General features: G+C 36.2%; 1 long non-coding RNA gene across 13 annotated transcripts in view; it reads left to right on the plus strand.

Annotated features, from left to right (window-relative positions):
- Positions 1–17,363, plus strand: part of LOC118166225 — a 56,153-nt gene extending 38,790 nt beyond the window's left edge. For 12 of the 13 annotated variants that reach the window (XR_004750385.1, XR_004750386.1, XR_004750379.1 and 9 more), the window contains 3 exons: positions 4,860–5,047; positions 7,803–7,965; positions 14,272–17,363. This is a non-coding gene — a long non-coding RNA (uncharacterized LOC118166225). Of the gene's footprint in view, positions 1–4,859; positions 5,048–7,802; positions 7,966–11,127; positions 11,206–14,271 lie in introns of all 13 variants that reach the window. The other variant, XR_004750390.1, reaches the window with a different exon arrangement.
- The last annotated feature ends 6,099 nt before the right edge of the window (positions 17,364–23,462 follow it).

Consider the following 23,462-nt stretch of genomic DNA (forward strand, 5'->3'; position numbering starts at 1 on the left):
TCTTTCTTTCTTTCTTTCTTTCTTTCTTTCTTTCTTTCTTTCTTTCTCTTTTTATAATTGAGGTTTTAATAACATGTCATTATATTACAAAATAAAATAAAAAGTTTATTTCTGCTTATGAATATATGTTAGCTTCTAGGTCTGTCATAAATGGTTTTAACTATGAATTCTTATTTAAAAAGAACATTTAAAAATCAAGGTGTTTTCACTCAGATATCATGTTTCTAATGAAGGCAAATCTAAAATATTTTTAAACCCTTTAAGATTTTTAAAATCAAAATCTTCAATGCAGATAATTCTAATTTGATAGCACACATTTTGAAATTATTTTTGCTGTCAAAGACAATGGTTTATTACAACTGTTTCAGAAAAGAAATTAAGCACATGCCTAATACAGAACACATAGTTTAGCACTCTTTGAGATCACTTGATTTGAGAACACTACTCAATATTAATTTAAATTATCACAATGAATACTTTTTTTTTTTAATGTGAATTACCATTACAAAGTAATTTTATAATTACACTCATAAACAAGTATTACCTCCCTATGAAAAAAATATTTGTTTAAATAGTTCAAAGAGTACTGTTATACCCCTTTTAAAACTCACCTTTGATATTTTCTAAGAAAAATAGACATATATTTTATATTTAATATAAAAATATTATAAATATATAAAAAATATAAATACATTTTAGGATTTTTTACATATTACTCAAATAAACTGTTTCTATAAGTTCTGCTTCTGCACATCTCCCATGTATTGATGAATAAACGAAATATTAAAAGCCTAGAAATATTTTGACTAAATGTCTTATATCTGTAAAGTGGAAATTTAAATAAATTAGCTGTCTTGGATAGGATCACAGATAAAATCCTGACAGGCCACAGAACAAAGTATTCTGAATGTACTTTGGTAAATCAAGTTGTCATTAATATGTGTTTGCATTGGATGTTGCTTTACAGCATGTATCAAATACTGCTGTTTTACCAGCAGACCTCCTGTGATTTAGTAAATAACAAGGGATCCCATGTAAATTCTTTGTTCCAGATGCTGACAAAATTTAACCACATACACCAAAAAGATCTGACTCTAAGTCCAGAGTGTAGAATTGAGCTATCTCTCAATAAAGTTTTGAACCCAAGCCTGAGTATGTTCTTATCCATTAGTTAATTCCTTATTTATTTGTAGAAATTGCCTTTTTTGGTTTTGAATATTTTATTTTATATTTGTTTGTTTTGTCTTTATTGGAAGACATAAAATTCTGCTTTTCTTTAACTTCTCTGAAGTCTATCTGTACACCGTATTACTCTTGTGATACAGAAGATAATTTCTATCTAGCTCTCCCATTGTCTGTCAATCCTTTTTGAGGTTCTTATTTTTAATTCTAATATTCTATTCTATTCTATTCTATTCTATTCTATTCTATTCTATTCTATTCTATTCTATTCTATTCTATTGCTATCCACACTAATAATCAAACCATACCATGAAAATATGTAAAAAAGAAATTTAGCATCTCCTAGCTTTTATGATTTTTTTTTTTTTTTTTTGCATATATTGCATTTTTAAAGTCATTTCTACTCATTGCCAAAAAACATTTAAGTGAAAATTATTGGTGCAAAATATTGGAAGAAAACTAAAAGGTACAAAATGCAAGTCATTAATATAGCATATTCATAGATATACTGCTGCTTGTCCTATAGAAAACATATTTTATACTACAGTTTAAAATATTTAACAAAAGTGAAACAGCACATACATTTTCCAGATCAGTTCTGAATTTTCTTTTAATGCATTTAAGTTAGCTTGAAGATAGAACTTATGTGATTTAATATTTATAAAGGCAAGCTTATAAACTCACAGAGTTGTACATATTTACATCTCTAAGTAATTGCTCCCAGTAATCAGTTAATTGCATTACTTAGTATTGCAAAATGTTCATTAAAAGTATTTTCTGTACATCCAGGGGTTTACAAACTAATCTTGGACTTCATATAGATATTGTGTACGTATTATAAAATAATTATACGCAATTTATGCTTACTTTCTTTGTGTAGAAAACTTTCTCATAGCAAGTAGCTAAGACAAATTAATCACTAGCACATTTCTGTGGAAGTTTTTTTTTTTTTTTTTTTTTTTTTTTTCTGTTTGCTAAGTTAGCACTACTATAACAATATTTTAGACACTGCTAGTTATATTTTAAAGTTATTAGAAATAATGTCATATGAAAGTTTGACAGCAATCTGAATGCCAGAAGCACAGAAAAAAATTATTCTAACCAGAAGATACAAAGAGCATGTTGTACATCTTGCATTTATTCCAGAGATCACACAAGGCAAAAAGGCTAACAATGAAAATACTTACTAAATTTTCTATTTCTTAGTTAGAAAACATTTCACATGTTACTCAGATAAGTTTGATACCATCTTTAAAATCACTGATTATGATTCATAATAGACAGAATTTTAGATGCTACAAAATGTCAAATTATTATGACATATTACAACATGCCCTCTTTTTTAAAGGTCTATACCTCTATAACTTGTTAATGATTATGACTGTTCATTGATAAAAGGCAGGTGATCACATGAAATACAAGTAAAACAAAACAAAACAAAACAACAACAACAAAAAACAAAAAATAAACAAACAAAACATATTATGCTTTAATCAGAAAGTAAAAAGGTTTAAATGATTGTAAAATATATATTTTTTTCCAAGTAAGGCTATGATGATGCATATTCTGTCACAGTGCTAAACATTAAACTGTTAACTGAGGACAGTGGAGTCAGGTGGTTAAGTAAGTACACAGATCCAGATTTGAATCGTGTAGAGTTTGGTTACACATACCTTCCAAATCCACACTGATAAGCTTCAGCAAGCTTCTTTCTGGGATCAAAGAAGCTTTCAAGATTACATGTATTACAACTGGTTGAGAAAGAATATTGTAACTATGAGCAAGGTATGAAAAGAGTGACAAATGAAAATGGTATTAGAATATTGTTTAACATTCGGATAATTTCAAACAAAAATCTGCCTAGGGGAAATCACAAGAAATTAAAATAAGGAATCATTGCAAAAAGAGTATAATTTATCCAAACTATATAATATTTTGAACAAAATAAAAACTTCTAAAGATGCCTTGAAAATAGAATGGTAACATGAAATAGAGGTATAAATATAATCTGTAACCTTGCATCTTAATAATAATAATAATAAAGAACTATTTTCTTTTTTATTGATGCCTAAGATAAGTTGTCAAAAGAAGTCGATAGGAAAAGAAATCATAGCGGTCACATATATATATTTTTTTATGTCCCACTTTGCCTTAAAATATGTTCACTGTCACAAACTCCTGTAAGTAGAAATAAATAACTGTTGTTGACATCATTTCACTCCCTCCATCACATCTAAAGGCAACATTTAATTCTTATTTGAACCAATTCTGAAAAGCTTCTCTGTTTGACCAGATAGGTATGTAAAGTCACCTGAAAAGTACAGAATGCACATTTTATCTTCCTTAGAATTATGAAGTAGAATAATTAAATAATATATTTCCAGTTCTGAAAATAATTTTGCACAATATAGCATCAGGACTGCAACACTAAAGCAAGTTCTTCATAACTATAGAGTTCAGATCAAGTATTATCAGTGCCCGATACGACTGAAACACCAAAATGCTCATTTTGGTTGTTTTGAAAACATATGGGAATCTGCTTAAGCTTTTATAATTTCGGAATGCTTTAAATATCTATGTTTTAAGCATAGGCTTGTGAACTGAATTATGTCCCATGCTTTACATAATTGTAAGGTTTGTAGGTAATATCTCCTCAACAAAGACAGGATGGTTCACAATTGTGCTTAACAGGAAAAAAAAAAAAGAAAAAAAAAGGCAGCAGAAAATTATGATGACTCTGACTCAGCACACTGATTAAGATCAGAAGATATTTTCCTAAAAGCATGTTGACTGTAGATCTAAAATGGAAACAGGCTGCCTCAGCAATGAATGTGATTTTTAGGTAGCTGGAACTTGAGGCTGATCCTTCAACTTTGAATAGTAAATATGAGTGTGATTTTGCCACCTAGTCATGAAAATAGTTAAAATGAGAGGCCTGGGTTTTTATCCTCTTTGCTCCCTCCTGCTTTTGTGTTCTTCATTAAACAGTTCTTAAAGTTTTGCACTGATCTTCCTCCATGTTACGCTTATGGGTGCTCAGGTGCTGTCAGTGGGGGTTGCAAGGAGGTTGCAACTCTTCTGTGATGAGAGGCTGGGGCTGCCCCATGCCAGACACAGCTGGTTCCAGCTGGTTCTAGCCAACTCTTAACAGACACCTCACAGCACAGCTGGGCAAGCCATGGAAGCCATGGGCATGCATGGAAGATGTTTAAGAGGGGAAGGGCATGCTAAACAGAGAGAAGAGGAGGGAGCAAGAGGTTTGAGAAACAGCAGAGGGAACACCAGTGTTGGAGGAGGCAGAGGGAGGAATTCCATGGCAGAGCAGCTATTTGCCTGCAGCCTGTGGAGGACCTCACTCTGGAACAGATGTATTTTCCAGAAGGGCTGCAGCTGATGGAGGACCCACACTGAAGCAGAGGAAGAGTGTGAGGAGGAAGGATTGTCAGGGCAAAACTGCTAAGTACCAGCTATAACCCCCATCCATTGTCCCTGTGCTTCTTGGGTAGATAGAGGAGTTGCGAGTGAAGCTGAGCCTGGAAGACTGGTGAGGAAGTGTGTAGTTTTAATTTTGGTGTCTTTTGTTGCTCATATAAAAATCCATTTTATATAAATACTGTGAATATAATGAATGTAAATAAAAATACTATATTTATTTATAAGTATTTACCTGTTCACAGGTGGAAAGTACTAACATTTGGGACATTCTTACCTGATTTAAACCACAGGTGAAAATAAATATATCCAGGCTGGATGAAGACGATTCCATCAATATTAATCAAATCAAGATAACGAATCTTTCCAGGAGTTGGACTCGATGATCCTTGTGGGTCCCTTCCAACAGGGGATATTCTATGATTTTATTGAGGTAAGTGAGGTCAATACTTGCTTTCTTAACTCTAAAATGCATACATTTAAACTACAGTCAGCCTTTGTCTTGCACCTGTATGTATCAAATAAAGAAGAAAATGAAAAAGCAAAGCATGAAATATGCCTCAAAAATTTCTAATAAATTTTGTACTTTCAATGTAAAATTTCAGAAGACTCAAAACGTTGGCTTTTTTGGGTATTCAAGATACTAGGGGTATGAATATTTTTACTTCAGAGGGCAGATGCCTCAGTAGCAGGTCTTTCAATATCTTCAAATTCAGCAGTTTCTGCTAATCACGTATGTTCAAATTTATTTCTGACAACTTTTCTGCTGATTTGTCTTACTGAAAAATACCAGTGGTGCAAGAGAAGCCTCCTGCTTCTAAAACACCTGTATCCAATGCTTTAGAATTAAGATGAACCTCTATCATAGAATCATTTATGTTGGAAAAGACCTCTAAGATCATCTGTTCCAGCCTTTAACCTAGCACTGCCAAGTCTGCCATTAAAACATGTCACTAAGCACTACATCACTACATTACGTTTTCAGAAGAATTCCAGGGATGGTGACTCAACTGCTTCCCTGGGCAGCCTGTTCCAATGTCTCACAACCCTTTCAGTGAAGAATTTTTTCCTAATACCTAACCTAAACCTCCCCTGGTGCTACTTGCAGCCATTTCTTTTTGTCTTATCAATTGCTGCTTGGGAGAAGAATCTGACCACCACCTTGCTACAACCTGCTCTGAACTAGTTGTAGAGAGTCATAAGGTCTCCCCTGAGCCTTCTTTTCTCCAGGTGAAACAACCCCAGTTCCCTCAGCTGCTCCTCATAAGGCTTGTTCTCTAGACCCTTCACCAGCTTCATTGCCCTTCTTTGGACATGCTCCGGAACCCGATGTCCTTGTAGTGAAGGACCCCAAACTGAACACAGTATTCGAGGTATGACCTCACCAGAGCTGAGTACAGGAGGACAATCATTTCCCTTGTCCTGATAGCCACACTACTTCTGATACAAGCCAGGATGCTGTTGGTGTTCTTTGCCATCTGAGCACACTACTGGCTCATATTCAGACTGCTATTGACCAAAACCCTGAGGTCCTTCTCTGCTGGGCAGCTTTCCATCCACTCTTCCTGTAGCACTGCTTGGAGTTGTTGTTGCCAAAGTGCAGGACCTGGCATTTAGTCTTGATGAACCTCATACAGTTGGCTTCGGCCCATCAATCCAGCCTATCCAGATCCCTCTGCAGAGCTTTTCTACATTCAAGTAGATCAACACTTTTGCCTAACTTGGTGTTATCTGCAAACTTACTGAGGGTGCACTCGATCCCCTTGTCCAGATCATAGAAAAAGTTATTGAAGGGAAATGGCCCCAGTACTGGTGTCCCTGTAGTGACTGGCCTCATCTTTCAGAGTGCCAAATTGTGGATAAAGAGGAAAAAATACACATGCATTGGCCATCAAAAGCTTGAAGAGAGCTTGAAGAAAACCGTTTTCAACAACAAATCAGACATGTGAAGCATTATTTCACAAACTTTAATTTCTAGATTTGCCTCCCTTTTGTTTCTCTGTTACTCCGTACTCTGTTTCTCCATATGACTCCTCTCTCATGACCTAATTATGCATGTGATCTTGTAACAGAATTTAATATTATTCCCAAGTTTATTATCTTAACCTTCATATTTTTCATGCCTAAAATCAGCCATAATCAGACGTTTGCTCAGAATGGCTCAATTTGTCACTCCAAGCATAATTAATTCACACTGATCTTTTCAGATACCTCTGAAAATTCCAGAAAATGCATCCCTAATATTTAATCAATTCTGTGTTATAGTCTTCATTTGATTACATGTTTCTTTCTGGTTTAAACTACCATTTCTAGCCTGGACTTTAAAAAAAATGTAGTTTCACTAAAAAAAAAAAAATAGATATAAGTGTGGATAAATACCTTTATTATAAAAGAAATCAATCTGTCGCTATTTTTGTTTTTTAAATTAGTAATCCCTAGTTCAAAATAAATAATTTAAAAAAAAACACATATGGATACTAACATATTTTTCTTTCTTGATTTTTGAAAACATTGAACAAACTTGGGATGCAAGGGCTGTTGATAATACAATATTTACAAGCTGACATATAGCAATCCCTGTATTATGATGGCTGTAGCATTCCTAAATCAGTTATTTCATGTCTAGCACTTAGCCCTACCTAAGCACAGGTGAACAAATCTTTGCTTTTGTGAAAGGTCTGTTCACAAGCTTAACTGCACTGAAATTTTCTAGCAAATGGTTTATTTTTGGGACACTGAAGCCTAGATCTTCAAAGGAAGTTGATTAGGACTAGATTTTAAAGGAGGGTAATATTATTGAGGAACTGGCCCTAACTGCAGCAAAAGTAAATCTAATAATGTCTAAAAAATAGATCCAGAGTTAAAAATGTCAAAGAACATTATACTTAAAAAAAGCCATTAAATTAATAAAAGTATTAGTTTTGACATTTGTAAATATCTTGAAAATATCTTTAATATAGAAGTGTTAATTACATTAATAGCTGTGTTGCCAATACATCTTTTTCTGGAAGGACGCTCTTTTAAAAAGGAATATATTTAAATGTGTAGTACATTATTTTTATCTAGCTTTATTTATAGTAACTATAAATCTAAAACATAATATATATAAATATATAAGTAATATACATTTCAAATATAATCTGCTTTTAAATAAGTATTCAATTGTAACTTGTTTTTTGTTTTCCCAGTTTCCACATCCTTATTGATGTCACCTGACTCAATACTGTTTTCAATTACATGAATGCTGGCTATGTTTTCCAAAGGATTCCTGTCTTGTTCATTGCAGAGGATTGTTCAATATATGGTCCATGTCTTATTCAATTCACACTAGCGAAATCCTGCTGTGAACAGGTTTGTTAACAAGCTTGTTCATTTTAACATTATCTTTTACAGCAGGCATATTTTTATGTCATTTGACTACCTTACAACATATTAGTGAATTTATTTGGAAAGGTGAAGAGAGAGAATTATCCTAATTTTATGACTGGAACACTGAGATGCACCATCTGATAAATCTGAGACTGCTTTGAGTACCTAGAAACTTATTTTTAGAGTACTTAGCCCTCCATTTTGTAGTACCATTCCCCACATCTTCAACTGCAGCTGCAGACATCCTGCAGTTTGGCAGTTTAGTTGTTCATGGTATTATCTGTACATCCAGAAAAGGAGGAACTTGACCTGCTGCATGAAAAACCCGTTTACCTCTGTGCTGCGTCTGACTGGGATAGAGTTAACTTTTCCTGCAGCAGCCCATACAGTGATGTGCTCTGCCCTTGTAGCTAGACCAGCATTGGTATCACACCAGTGTTGTGCCTACTGCTACACAATACTGGCACTGCATCAGGACTCCCTCCAAGGTCCCAAGAGCCAGCAGGCTGAGGGTGGGCAAGTGATGGGAAGGGGACATCACCAGGGCAGCTGACCTAAACTGACCAAAGGGATATTCCATGCTATATGATGTCACACTCAGCAATAAAAGGTAGGAAAGGGGAAGGAGAGGGGGTGGCACTTGTGGAAGCATCTGTCCTCCTGAACAGCCGCTGTATGTATTGAGGCCCTGCTTCCCAGGGCGTGGCCGAACATTGCTCATTGATGAGAAGTAGAGAGTAACTGCTTTTCTCTCTGTGCGGCCTTTGCTTTTTTTTTTTTTTTTCTTTGCCTTTTTTTTTTTTTTCCCTCTCGTTTTTCCCTTTAATTAAATCATCCTTATCTCAAACCTTTAGCACTTTGTGTTGTATTTTCTCCTCTTTCCTCTTTGAGGAGGGGGACTGAGAGAACGGCTGTGGTGGAACTTGGTTGCCCACCCGAGTAAAACCACCACAGCCTCATATCACAGTTTTAGTAAGGCTAGGTTGTGACAGAAACCGAAGGAGAAGAGAACCTTGAGGGGAGTTGATCTCTATTTTAATTTCTTTAAAATCAGCACATGAGAAACATCAAAGACTATCTGTCTTGAAAGCTAAATTATATAGAATATACAGGTATAGAAACTCAAACAACATAATCCTTTTCATAGGAAAACAAACATCTTCCCAATAAAGCCTGTATTTGTCTGTTTAACACAGCAGAATTAACTGAGAGGGTTTGGAACAATTCTCCCTTATTCCCACTTTCATTTTTTTCCAGTTTTGCTTTTTCATGAAATAACTGAAAACATGATTTATTTTTTCATGAAGTACACATTCTGTGTAAACAAACTCCATGGTTTCCCTTCAGGCATTTAAGAAATCTCTCCCCTTCCAGGCTTGTTTTTTGTTTCTACCTATCAGTAGCCCTTTGCTTCTCACAAGGCCTCAGTCTCCCTCATCCTGTAAGCTCCCTCTTACTGCTTGCCCACCTCACCCTGTGTTTTTAAACCTGAACAGATAGTCCCATAAAGAGAGCAGTCTTCCTGTCCCCATAAGCATTTTTTTTTTTTTGACTAGAAAGACAGCAGCATGGAAACTACAGAAACCACAGACTTTTCAGTCTAAAAGTGTGTGTTTCACCACTAAAATATGAATAAAAGTCTATTTGGCTTGCTATGATGGTTTGAAGGGTAAACAGTCCTGGTTTCTCCCATTCTAATCTGGTCATTAACCAAGCTGCCTTTCTGTCTACACCAGTCCTCTCCTCCAGCTCATCTTATTTCACTTGCTTCATTCACTCATTCAGGTAGGGTCTCTGTGCATCAGTCACGGTTCACCCAAATACCTTTTCTGCTCACCAGTCATTGCCATTTCTTTTATTCTGCTTATACTTAGATCTTTCCTTGTCGTTTCTGTTTTCCATCACCAGTTCAATGTTTTAGTTTTCTGCCCACCCACTGACCTCTTCTCTTTCAATCTTTTAGTCCCATCCTCCTCATGAAAAAGTGAGCTCTGGGCCCAAGATTCTTTGTCCATCATGTTCCTAGCTCCATTTCCTATGTCCTTCTTTCCAGCTTTTTTTTCAAGTCTAGGTCTGTCTCCTCTGCATTGAAAAAGGCTGCTTTTGTATCAGTGTAGCCTAAGAAAGTGAATTTCCTAAATTTAGTATTGCTGTCAGAAGACCCAGACAATAGAAATTATCCGAGGAAAGATTCAGTCAGTTCCACACAGCTTTCAGTGTTAGCAGTTTTGTGATGATGATCATGTGAAAGCTTTTCAGAGGCTTACACCTTGGGTAAATTTGAAGATTTTAATGGGGTAAGCAAAGACACATTCCTGACAGGCTTTGCTAAAATCTCAGTTCCATAATATATAGCACTGCATATTTTTCACTACAAGGAAACAATATTTTTTTTATTTTCATTAGACCCTTTCTTGGGAATAGGAGATCTTTATGACTAGACACTTATTGGAGGAGAAAAAATAAAAATACATCTATCCTTCTCTGTAGAGTCAACATGGAAAATTTGAGTTTTGACTGTTGAACCTAAGTAGAGTTATAATCAACTAAAAATATGAACCACAGGCTAACCTTAACCATAGGTGGTGCCACCAGTCCTGCTTAAAATCTTTATGATGTTCCTGTTGTCATAGAAGCAACTGTTTCAACAGAAATTCCTCCAATACTTCATTCTTTGATAATAAGAATAATATATTGCATTTAAATGTATCTCTGTGTGACTTAGTTTCTCAGAGTGAGAACACAAGTGCTTTAATTCTCACAGCATCTGTGGAAAATGTCATAGCTAGATGTATATTTTAGAAGTAGATATACGTTCTGGGGGTAGGTGTACTATGGAGTAAGATGTATATGGAGAAATTGTGAAATCTCTTAACAGGGTGACTGAAACCTGTAATGCATACACATAGATATGTTACATTTTTGTAACACTGTGCTTTACAAAATTAAGAAGCATAACTTCACAAGTATAGCTGCATTTTCATCTATATTACCTTTCTGGTAAAGTTATATTGATTACCATTAGCTTTTGGGCAGAAACTGATGCAGGCTGCAGTCAGCTTTTTTCCCCTTACTTGTGTATCTGTGGAAAGACACATTTTATCTTCTGGCACTTGGAAAAAAAGCCATCTGTTTGCCTTTTAGGTCTTCGGTGTTCCTGACTCTCCTCCAAACTGTCCTTCTACCACAACTGTCCAACAGGAGGGAAAGATAGCCTGATAGGTAAATAAAGAGTACACACAAACTTTTGAATTGTAAGTGAAACTGAGATTAAACAGAAGAATATCTAAGATTTTTATTGTGGTGTTATTGCTTTAAAAATATTCTTATTGCAATTAAAACACCGACTCTTTTTACCTTTATAAATTAATTATTGTGTAGCCTGTATGTAATCATAAAAACAGCGAGTACAGCAGTGATGCAATTTACTTTTCTATCCAGCTCTAATGTTTAACATTCCTTATACTATGCTGCTGACAGTAGAATTTACATTTGCTTGCCAGCAAAGAAGAAATAAAACCAATAAAGCCAATATACATTGAATCCCTTGACTCCAAAAATTTTCATTCAGTTTCCAGAAGTGGTACACACTGCTAGAACAGATTTGTTTTCCCATAAGGTACTTGTTGAAAATTTAGTGTTACTCTTGTTCAGGAAGAAAAATGAAAAAAACAAAACAAACAAACAAACAAACAAACAAAAAAACAACTCATCATATGTTCAGTGATGCCTGCTTTAAAAGTCTGTTCCTAATTTGCTGACATTTAAATGTTTGCTACTGAGAGTTACCGTGGCTATGAGACATATCTTGTTCTTTCTATAGCAAAATTTGCTGCTATAATTTTTAAATTGTACCTTCAGGAAGTGGTTTCTGAACCCATGTTTATTTGTCATTTTCAGGCTGATAAGAATACAGACCAATTGTCCACTGGATTTCATAGTTTTCTATCTATAAAAAGCTAAACAAACAAATAAATGAACAAACAAACAAAATCCTAGTACACAGAAGAGGAGCTTCTCCCTGAAAGATTTATGCATCTTTCCTTACTATCTTTATGGAAACAAAAAAACAGTCAACATTTAGATAGTTGTTGGAACAGTCACCAATTTGACAACTGTTTGAACCTCTGTTAAAAAGTTTTGAAAGCTCCCAGGAAATCCAGTCTATGCTCAAAGCTGACAGTTCTAAAGGAAATACTCAAAGATCCATACAGTTAAATCTCAGTTCTCTTAGACTTACCAATATGGTACTGTTGAGATTGGCCAAAAAGGATATTATATTGAATCATCTAGTATGCGAGTGGGATAACATGAAGAAGCTTGTTCTCTTTAAAGAATTCAATGTTTTAGCATGGGATGATGGGTCAATAAGGTACTAAATAAAGTCAGCTTATTCGATCTAGTTCACAGCTTTAAACTCCTTCTGTATCCAATGGAGGGCAAGAATCCCACCACTGGGAGTGACAGAGACCTATCCACTTTCTCTGATTTGGATCAGCTATTGGAAGAGGCTTGATGTATCTTACTTTTATGTAATATTCTGGTATGTTAAATGGCAGAAAGTTCTGGTTTTAATGTTACCAATTTTGAAGTTTGTTACTTCACCTGTAGGCATTGTACAAGTAACTCAATGAAAGATCCAAATCTGTCTTTTCTATCTCAGTCAGTATTTTACACTGAATTTTTGACATATGCAGTTCCCAACACTCTCTGTCTCCTCCTAGCATTACAGTCTTACATATATATATATATGGAAATCATAGATTATTCCAAGCTGATTCAACTCTCACTAGAAGCAAACACATAATGAGCAAACAGATACCTTTTGTATTTATGCATTTTCGGTACCTGTTTTAATCAACCCAAAATTCTTGTTAAAATACCTTTTGGTTTTGCTCTTAAAAAATCAAAATAAGAATTTATGCCAAATAAACTTGCAACTAGTTACCAATAAGCTATTATGTAATGAATGTGAATATATGTGTAAATATCTTTCTACATACTTTTTTTTTTTGAGTATCAAAAATTGCTAATATATCATTATTAAAAAAAAAAAAGAATAAAGAAAAAAAATATGAAAGGTACTTCCTTTTGAGAAGTACCACACTGAAACAAAAGGACATTGCTGACAGGATATGCAAAGTGAGTTTTAGTAATATTGTCAGTTAGGATTAGTCAAGTAATAGTCTGAATAAGTCTGTATTAGCTGATATTTTCACTGAAGAAGCATCTGGAAGTCCATGTGAAGGTTGCGACCTCATAAGACAGGCAACAACAGGAAAGTATGAGGAAGAAAGGATTTCCTGCAGCTATGCAGTATATATAGTATGGGTTCTCAACATTTTTACATTCTTTTCACAGAATCACAGAATGGTTGAGGTTGGATGGGACCCTGCTCAAGCAGAACCAGCTGCCTAGGACCAGAACCAGATGGCTTTTGAATATCTGTAAAGAGGGAGACTTCACAACCTCTGTGGGCAGTCTGTGCCAGTGCTCTGTCACAGTATCAAATATCATACTGTATATACATCATACATTATATTACATGATCATATCATATTGTGTATATTTACATATAATGCATTTATTTTCAATGTCACATAGACGCACTTTTCTTCCATTCATTTGGTGTTTTTGTTTCATACCTGATTGCTCTGTATGTGTTATGGTTTGCTGTCAGAACTTCCAGAGCCATTGACTCCCCACGTCTCATTGTAAATGCCCTCACTTACCAGTTATGCATACACTGCACCTTCACTGACAGATCATTTACCTTCAGTTCCATATAAAACTGCTTGTGCATCATCTGTTTATGAGTAAATAAATGAAGGAACAGGGGGAGCAGACACAAAGATAGAGGCATACAATTAAATAAATACATAAGGTTTGAAGAAACACAATCAGAATTAAGCATATATGAGCATAAAGCATGTGTATGTGGGTGAAAACAAAATATGGGTTAATTATGGTTATTACATGCCTCCCATGCTCTCTGCATAGTCTGACCTTACTCTGCTCCTCTGGCTGCCACCGCATAATTTTTGCTTATCCTTTTAAGCTCAAAGTGTCATTTCTTCACCTAGGCCAGGAACTTCTATCTATAACTCTGAGAGGAAGACTATGTGAGGTGTAGGTGGCAAGGGTATGTCAATGGGGAGGCTGCAGGGGTGGCTTTTGTGAGAAAAGGCCAGGAGATGCCCTTGTGTCAGACACACTTGGCTTTGTAACAGACCTGCTGCAGGACACATCTAAGCCAAGCTTCTGTGCCTCTGTGAAAACATGCTGAAGAAAATGCCAAACAGGTGAAACAGCAGAGTGAGCACCAAGGACAGAGAAGGAGGAGGAGGTGCTCCAGGTACTGGAGCAGATGTCCACACTGGAACCTGTTCAGGACCCCATGCTGGAGCATGTTAAACCATAATACACTGACCATAACCCCTTGCCCCTGTGCACCACTCAGAGGTGGGGTACAGTGTGCCCCACCTGGTGCCTGGTGTGAATGAGAGATGTCTGGATTGTGAGTGGAGAGGAAAGGTGTTGTGATGTTTGTTCTTGTTTCTCACTACACAAATCTATTTTAATTAGCGGTAAATTAAATTAATTTTTCCCAAGTCAAATTTGTTTTGCCTGAGATGGTAATTGGTAAGCAAGCTCCCTGCCTTTATCTCAATCCATCCGCTTTTTAATCCTATTTTTTTCCCCCTGTCCTCTTGAAGACGGACAGTGAGCAAGCAGCTGGGTGGCTCACCTCAGAGCACTGTCTTCAGTGCCTCAGTTTTTCTTTGTGGCAATATCCTCATTCTCTCTCACATCTTCTGCTTATTTCTTGAGAACTTCTGCATCAGTAATCAAAAAAGAAGAGCAAGGAGTATCCCATATTAAAATCTCTCAGGAGAACAATTGTCTGAAGTCAGCAGGGGTTGAGCAGAGCATAAATAACACTTTGCTAATCCTTAATCCTCTCTTCTCCTCCCCTCCTGCAAACCCCTTCTATAGTGGGTCTGTTCAGCCTCTCCAGTACTAATGCTGCACAACAAGGCAGCATCAGTTAACCTTTTCAGGCATGCTGCAGCATTTGCAGATTGTAACATTTTGTAAAATATTGTTCCCAGAGTAGTTCTGTGTATCCTCAGTGTGCATTTCTGCCATTTGCAAAGTAATGTGAGTATGGCAGAAAGTGGATATGCCACATAAAGAAATGATTTCCTACAAAACTACAAAATAAAAAAAAAAAATCATTAGATTAAGTACACATGCATTTCACATAGCCAAATGGTTATAATTATATATATTTTTAATTTAAATGTTTGTCCTCCATGGAGAACTGCAAACTCTGTAATTGCAAACATCGTGTAGTCAGCAGCTGGTTCAGTCTCCAAGCTCACTTAGTCCTTGGCATCTTTGTTCAAGCTGCAAGAGCAAAAGTAATGCAGAGTCCATTAATGTCAACTGCGATGTTGTTCTTTTGGTATTGCAAATGTATATGCTGAGATCAGAACAACCCATAGCTTTCTTGGAACTCATTGAACTATACTGGCTTTGATCATGAACTAAAGGTCATGGTACTATGGAACTCAGCACTAACTCACTACCACTTCATTCCACTTTTCTATGATTTCGTTATGATAAAAGGTCTTATTTGAAAAAAGTGTTCTCTTTGTCAGTGGATTTGACTTCTTCTTTCTAAGCAACCAGATCTACCATTTTGCTTACATTTTCCTTCCCTCACAAGGGGTTTAGTAAATTACATCAGAAAAAAAAGACCAAACAGACCAAGTAAGAAGCTATTAGTGTAACTAGTGATCAAATAAAATTCATTATTAGTTTTGGTTCTAATTTGCTCAAAATTTCTTCCAGTGTCTGCAGAACTGAAGCTAAGATAATAACTTAGTTTTCTGCAGTCTTCAGGTCCGCAGGCAGGAACTTCTGCTGAGTTGGAAGTTCTTTATGTCTCTCAAAGGTTCTCTTATAGGAATGGATTATAGCAGACATACAAGCTGAGTACTAGTTGATGCCTGTTATAAAAGAGGATTAAAAATGATGGTGGCTTCAAAAGCTAGCACCACCAGCAAAGGACAACTGAAAAAGGAGCAAAGAAGTGGCTGTAGCAATTGAAAATTCCATTGGATATTATTACTATTGATACTAGAGCATAGGTATCACACTTCACAAATTGCTCATTATCACTGACTTCTTGTAACCAGAAGACTCTAATGCACAGTCTCTAGCCACTTTACTCACTCTTAACAAAGCTAGAAAAAAAGACCCTCAAATAGCAGCTGAAAAACAATTTTCCATATCAGCTGGAAAAAAAAAAAAAAAAAGAAAAAAAGAAAGAAAAAAGAGGATTCAACTCATTGGTGCTGCAGTTACATGCTTGAACAACTTTTGGGACAGAGGAATGCTGTACACGAATTCAGAAACAAGTAGAAAATAGAGAGGGCAGATGTTACACTAACCTCTGTCCATTAGAATCTGATAGGCAGTTTGTTTTCCCCCTTTTTGACCAGATAATATTGCCTCCAGGGAAATCATTATGAACAATGCATCTTTAAGCCAGATGTTGGCACACATTGGATATCTATACTTTGGAGATAAAATGAGTTCTGTTGAAAAACAAAATTGATGTTGATTCTGCTGCTGATGTACAACAATAAGTAGAAGTTTGTGCATAAATATACATACAATACATTTGCACATAAATACAGATATGGTCCAGTGATAAGAAATGCCTTAATACATGTTTGAATTATTATTTTAAATATAACATTTATTTCTTCTTTTCACAATCCTTTTACTGACTTCCTCCACATCATGCTTTTAATACATATACTGAACAACAACAACAAAAATGGATTTCTGTTCTAATGGAAAACATTCTATAGATTTTTACCCCAGAACCTTCTTCAGCTTGTGAATTAGCATCTGAATTGAATTATTCTTGGTGGTTTCTCTGCAGTTTCTCTGTTGCTGAAATAAACTAGCAATGAGAAATTTTATGAGCTTTATTTGTCTGACATGTCAAAGCAATGCAATCAGAACAAACAATAACAAAACACTTATTTCTACAGTCTTATGCAACCCTTGAAAAAAATCATCTCTACTGTCTCCTTAAACAGTTTAATCTTACCTATATTCATTTGTGGTGTATGAGATGAGTGGAGGAGTTTTTTCTTATTGTTCTAGAGCTTTGAAATCAGGATCATGAATCTAATGAAAACAAAACTAGAGACAAAAAGATATAAATAAGGAATATTTCATGTTCTTTGACTCATGTTCCTGATTCATTTCATAAATCCGTTCAATGAGAAGGGATTTGAGAACCTAAAACCTAAAAAGAAGCTTCAACAGCCTAGGACTGTCTAGCTAGAAGGGCATAACTGATAAATAAAATCTAAACAAACAAACAAACAAAACATTTCAATTTGTTCCTGGATAAACAGTTCTTTGGGGCTTTTGGACTTTCAAACTGCACAACATAGGCAGATTGGTTTTATACAAGGATGCATTGTACTTGCCTACCTCTAGTCAGGACAATATTCTTTATTTTCTAACTCCATTGTTTATGTGATGTATTTGATTTGTTTATGTGATATATTTGAGGTACAATTTTGTGTGATCCTTTAGCTATCAGTATGGATCTCTAAGTGGATAAACTAGGCTAATAGATTATAATAATCTGTAACAGAATCTGTAACATGAGTTATAACTATTCATATTTTAAGTTCTTCCTTGAAAAACAATAATATCAAACAACAATACAAGTAATTGTTCGTTTCATTCACAATTACATAATGACCTATTAAATTGAAAGATATATCTCTAATTTATGCCCAGCCCATAAGTATATGCAGGATTATTCAGTAATTTTAACTCATATAAAATATTCTCTGTACATTCAAATACTTTGTTCAAATAAAACATCACTGGATGCCACTAAATCCATCTTCTTATTTCACTAAGTTTAACTTCTATTTCACAATTCACTTAGGAAATTTAGTTCATAAACTTCACATCATCACTGTTGATAGCAAGACAGAATTTCTCCATGATATTTGTAGTTTATTAAAATTATATTTTTTCTCTGTGGATTTGATTTTTTTTTAAAGGTAAGATAATCAACTTACTAAAGTAAGTTTGGTCATCAAGTCTCATTTTTATTTTCTGTCTCCTAATTTTAAAACAGTAAAAATTAAATTCACTGAAATACTAGGATTTGAAAGTTCAACTATCCTCAACATATACAAGCAGCAATGCAGATTTTGTAATGAAACAAAGCAAATATACGTTTGTATGTTTATTTATATAACATATCTGTTATACTATGAATATGAAAATCAAATGAATTTATCAATGTGAATAGATTATTTCCTTGCTTTTTTTTTTTTTTTTTTTTTTTTTTTTTTTTTTTTTACATACCTCTTTAGGAAATTAAAACTGATATTTTATGTCAAAGTCAAAGTAATGTTTATTGACTCACATTATTTTAAATGACATTTTCAAATTATTTCTTTACACATTTTTCTATTTTACTGCAATGGGACTTTTCATTTAACAGTCCATAATAATATGGTAACCTAACTTTGTAAATGGTTTGAATTAATGTGAGACTGCAAATTATTTGTATATGAGAAATTATTTGTGTGTTCATTAACTTACATTTGTCAGAATTAAAATGTGATTATGGAAGTAAATTTCAGTTTCCTTGGAAATCTTATAAAATGTTGTCAATCTAGACTAATCTAAATAATGTTGTGCTCTTAGCAAATATCACAACGTTCCTCTTCTAATTCTTTTCTGTATCAGTATTGAGTCTATCAAACAATATGGACCTTTGGAGAACCCAGTTATTAACTTTTTTTTTTTTTTTTTTTTTTTTTTTTTTCCCTGCAAATTGATATTTATTCTTATCCTTTGTTTTCTATATCTAAATCTGTTTATAATCCATCACAGTATTTTACCTTTCACAACATGACTAGGAAGCTTTAAGAAAAAGCTTCTGTGAAGGACTTTGTTAAAGGCTTCCTAAAGGTCAAAAAAAAAAAAAAAAAATTATGAACCTGTTCCCTTTTGTCTGCTGTTTTAGTAGATTAGAGGGCTTGAATTTCCTCTGCAGAAGCCATGCTAGTTTATCCTGCTCTTAATGAGTTTACTGAGGTGGTTTACAATTCAGAATTTAACAATGGCTTCAACTCAGTTATCTGGGATGTCAAGGCACAGCATGGTCCTCCCCTGGGGGCTGGGAGCTGCAGAGCATCTCCATGGGGTGGGCAGCAGGGCAGAAGCCTCATGAGCAATGGCTCATTGCACCACTCCTAGAAGGGAGCAGGACAGACCAGGCTGGGAGGCAGCTGGAGGAAGCCCAGAAACCAGATCATCAAAAAAGTCCATAGAGAGAAAGCAGGTCTGAGGTCAAGCAAGGAGCTGAGTCCATGGGTCAGGTTTAGGGTCTGAATCAATGGGGGTACATGATCAGGCACAGAGACATTGCTGCAATGCAGACGCCAAGCAGCTACGTGGGGCAAAGGGCCTCAGTTTAAAAGCTGTTTCCAAAGAAGAGTGGCACAGGGAAACAGGCACTGAAGCGTTCTGCAATGCGTCCTATCCTATGACGCTTATGAAGCTTCACAACACTTCCTATCCATTTGCCTTGAATGCAGCCAGCTAAACTGCTGAAAGTGTGTGAGTGAGCTAAGGATTCAAACAGAAATGGAGTAAGGCTTACCTGCCTATATGAATGCAACCCAACCTAATATATTTTCATTAAACTTTATATTGGTATGAACACTTAGATTATGAATGCTTATACGAATTTAAAGCAATAAAGAAGTAAAGGCTTGCTCTTAAGGAGAAGTGTCAGAGGATTCCTGAGTGTGTATGGGAACTAATTTAACTCTATTCATTTAAAGGGAAGCAAAGACAGTCTGAGGAATGCATGTAAAATGTAGAAATTTCAGACAGTACAGGCTGCCAAGCCACTGCTATATTTAAAAATTCTTTTTGAATCTTTGCAACTTTTAATCTCCATCTCTTTCGCTAATTTCCAGGGTAACAAAACGGAGCTAATATTGGATTTCATTATTAGTAGCAGTAATAACAGCAACCATGGCACCAGCAGCAGCTGCCAAATGTAGAGATAAGTATGAGGTTTGTGAGGTCCCAGGGGATGTCTGAGGGGGTTTCTACACTCTTGGGCTGTGTGTGCTGTGTGTGTGGAGGCACTGACCAACAGGCCACTGGTCTCGTGAGAGGACCTGGTGAAAGTTGGGCAGAGATGGCTGACTGCAGCCAGCTCAAATGTTGGGAAGCCTCATATAACCCACCCCTAGGGACCACCAGTGACCAGGAGTGCTGTAACCAGGGCCACAAACAGGGATGCAGCAGTTATGTCAGTTTGTGTTGCAGTTTGCACAGAAAGCTGTGCAATAAGAGCAGTGCACTCTATCACTCCATCAGTAAGACAGGCTGCTCTGCTGGCCTGCTCTGCTCACCAGCGGGTGTGGGCTGAGTCCTGACAGCCTCCTCAACCAATATCAATGCATTCAACAATAGTCTGTTGGGTGTGTGGCAGCAAGGGGACACAGACATGGTGACCACTTGACAAAAAGTCATGCCCTCTGTTTCCATTCCTCTGGCCCCCAGTGGGATTAATGCAACCACCCGGATGGAGATCCAGTTAGTTCATGCGGCCACCCAGCTTTTAGGCTGTGGGGTGTTCCTGGGGTGCTCTCTGAGATGGAGGGCAAGTGCAAACAGATATACATGGCCAGGAAATAGATTAACTGGTGCCTGGTGGCTGAACTTCAAGAAGAGGTGGGGAGACGGAGAAGCATGTGGGAATCCAGAAAGGTGATAGATCAATGGAGCCATGCTCTGTCATCTTTGGTATGAACATGCCAACCTATCATGGTCATTACTGAGGCAGGCCTGGCATCTGATCTGCATAAGGATAAAGGCAGCAACTTGATAGATACTGAGGAGTGGAAGCAAGTTACTATTGCATGGAGCTGGAAGAGGAGTCCTTAACTTCCTTCTCAGCTTCCATTACTGCATAGGCACGAGGCTATGGGTATGGCAGAGAGGGGATATGACAAGAAGGAAGAAGAGGCATCCATTCAAGTTCTCTCTGCAAGGTTAGATCAGTGGGAGAGAGGGATACCAATAGGAACACTGAGGTTAAGCCAAGGGACAGTACTGCACCATCTGAGGGTGGCACGGCTAATGGGAGCGTTTATGCCACTCCAGGGAGCACTCCAGCTTGGCTGAACAGAGAACTCCTCCTGAAACTAGGGCAGAAAAAGAGATTATATGACCCCATTCACCCAGGAATTTTGGAAGTGATGATGGACTGGCCAGAATGCAAAGATTTTGGAATATTGCTGGAAGAGGAAGTAATGTGCACTGAAGAGGCCCCACTCTATAATAAACTACGAGAAAATGAGAAACTATATGCCCTCTTCACTGATAGGTCCTGTCGTATTGTGGGAAAGCATCAGAGATCCAATGTATACCTCAAGAGGATTCGATTTTGGGTGAGAATAGCTAATGATTTGAATTTAATGATGTTAATTACTACATAATACTGTATTCCATAACTACTATCATTGCTGTATGCCATATAAGAATGAATCATGCAGATTAATGAATGAATTTTGATGGAACAGAGCAAAGTGCAACAGTGATGGAACCAGAACTGGCTTCAGCATGCAATAATTCAACAACACACAACATCTCTCCTGCCCTGAATGACTGTTTTGACAGATGGAGCCCAAAGTCATGGACTAAATAAATTCATAGGATATAATATTAGAGGGATAGTGCATAGAAGAAGGGAATGATATCTCTGTGTGTATATCAAAAGACAGGAAAAGTAATGATCAATTGGGATGTATTGGAAAGTGTGGGACTAGAGGATGATATAGACGGTATGGAATAAGAGGTGGATATTGTCCTAATTGGAGCTGGGATAATTTTCTTCCGAGTAACTGGTATGGTGTAGTATTTGGATTTAGGATGAGAATAATGCTGATAACACACTGCTTTTATTGTTGCTGAGTACTGCTTACACTAAGTCAAGGACTTTTCAGTTTCTTGTGCTGCCGTGCCAGCAAAGAGACTGGGGGTACACCAGAAACCAGAAGTTGTGAGGGGACACAGCCAGGACAGCTGACACTGACTGGTCAAAGGCATATTCCTTACTGCATGACATCATGCTGAACAAGAAAACGGGGAGGAGTTGGTCAAGGGTGGCGGGGGAGAGCATTGCTCAGGGACTGGATGGGCATCATCTGATCAGTGGTATGGAACTGCACTGTGCTTCACTTGTTTTTTATATTATTTTATCATTATTATTATTATTATTATTATTATTCCTTCTTTTTCTGTCCCATTAAACTGTCTTTATCTTAATCCAAAAGTTTTACCTTTTTTTCTGATTCTCTCCCCTGTTGCACTGGTGACAGTGAGCAAAAGGCGTCTAGCTGCCTTGGGCTAAGAGAGGCTGAGTTCATCTAGTCTGGAGAAAGGAGGCTAAGAGGCTTCATTGATCTCTACAGCTTCCTGAGGAGGGGAAGTGGAGAGGGAGATGCCAGTCTCTGTTCCCTGTTAATCAGTGACAGGATGCATGGGAACAGCACAAAACTGTACCAGGAGAGGTATAGACTGGACATTTGGAAAAATTTCTTTACTGTGAGGGTGATCAAACACTAGAGCAGGCTTTCTAGCAAGGCAGTTTATTCCCAGTGCCTGCCAGTGCTCAAGACGCATTCAGATAATGGTTTAATAATATGCTTTAACTTTTGATTAGCCCTGAAGTGGTCAGGCAGTTGGACTTGATGATCCTTGAATGTCCCTTCCAACTGAACTATTTATTATATTCCATTCCATTCCATTCCATTTTCTGCATTTATAGGGATGATAATTTGAAGATAACTTGAAACTTCTCTTCAAAGGCTAGTGATCTTCCTTGGGAAACTGATTTATTTGCCTGTAATTACCTGGAAAGATTGATTGGATGTTACTTGAAAATTGGTGATCATGTAGTGCAAAGGCAGAGATAAAATGATTCTGTGATTTAGATTAGAAGAGGAAGCAATTAATGATACTGTATCCTCTGAAAGACTGTCCTGAGCACAATAAAGTTCCTAGAGAAAAAGAGAAAAAAATCTGAATATTTTTGGTTCTATACTTGTTGTGCTAGCTGTAGAATATCTATGTAAATTTGGGCTAGCTGTATGTGTCTCATAATATACCACTCTGGAAGGAAGAAGTGTCAAAAAGTAGTGCATAACTTATTAGAGGTTTAGGACAACTTTGCATTTAAAGAACATGAATGTTGTTTGGAGTAAGTTCTGGAGAAAAAGAACACTTAGATCTGGAAGCACTATTACTGCAAAAGCGTAAGTTTTATCTTTATTTTATTTTATTTTATTTTATTTTATTCTATTCTATTCTATTATTTTATTTTATTTTATTTTATT

This window comes from Oxyura jamaicensis, chromosome 4, assembly GCF_011077185.1.
Source record: "Oxyura jamaicensis isolate SHBP4307 breed ruddy duck chromosome 4, BPBGC_Ojam_1.0, whole genome shotgun sequence".
Lineage (NCBI taxonomy): Eukaryota > Metazoa > Chordata > Aves > Anseriformes > Anatidae > Oxyura > Oxyura jamaicensis.